Source organism: Phaethon lepturus, unplaced genomic scaffold, assembly GCF_000687285.1.
Source record: "Phaethon lepturus isolate BGI_N335 unplaced genomic scaffold, ASM68728v1 scaffold37724, whole genome shotgun sequence".
Lineage (NCBI taxonomy): Eukaryota > Metazoa > Chordata > Aves > Phaethontiformes > Phaethontidae > Phaethon > Phaethon lepturus.
In genome coordinates this window covers 1-363 of record NW_010537679.1, presented here as the reverse complement: position 1 = coordinate 363, position 363 = coordinate 1, and positions in this window count along the sequence as shown.

Here is a 363-nt window from a genome sequence, read left to right as displayed (position 1 = left end):
TGCCCGCCGGTGCCTCAGTTCCCATCTGCCCTCGTTGCTGCAGCACTACCTGCTTGTCCCCACTGCTGCAGGGGCCCAGCCCCACAGCCAGGGTGAATCTGGAGCATCACACTTCAGTGCCCTGGGGCACGGCTGGCACCGCAACCCCACGGGGGCTGGGAGTGCTGCTCCCCGCAATCCCCTCAGCCCCAGCCACCACGGCCCCCACCCATGCTCTGACCAGCAGCCAGATGTGGGGGCCCTCACTGGCATGCCTGCCCTGCTCCGGCACAAGGCAACTGTGGCAAACCCTCCCCTTGCTGCCGAGTGCCATGGGACAAGCAGCAAGAACACCCACGCTCGACACTGCAGGCACCACATGCC